Below are 257 nucleotides of genomic sequence, written 5' to 3' on the forward strand. Positions count from 1 at the left end.
TATATATATATATATATATATATGTATGTATGTATGTATGTGTGTATTCCCATGTGTGTACATATACACACACACTCATATATGTATATGTGGGTGGGAGAGTATATGCATATATGCATGTGTGTTAATGGTGGGGAGTAACCTATACGTATCTTTTGTCTTGATCAAAATCTTAAGTTCCCATGATGCTTTCTGTTCATGTCAAACATGTGTGTGTGTGTGTGTGTGTGTGTGTGTGTGTGTGTGTGTGTGTGTGT

At 35.4% G+C, this 257-nt stretch overlaps 1 protein-coding gene across 1 annotated transcript in view; it reads right to left on the reverse strand.

The window, feature by feature from the left end:
- LOC106872757 (proteoglycan 4) overlaps nt 1–257 on the reverse strand; it is a 329,051-nt gene that overhangs the window by 162,241 nt on the left and 166,553 nt on the right. The window lies entirely within an intron of this gene.

The sequence above is a fragment of the Octopus bimaculoides genome, chromosome 13, assembly GCF_001194135.2.
Source record: "Octopus bimaculoides isolate UCB-OBI-ISO-001 chromosome 13, ASM119413v2, whole genome shotgun sequence".
Lineage (NCBI taxonomy): Eukaryota > Metazoa > Mollusca > Cephalopoda > Octopoda > Octopodidae > Octopus > Octopus bimaculoides.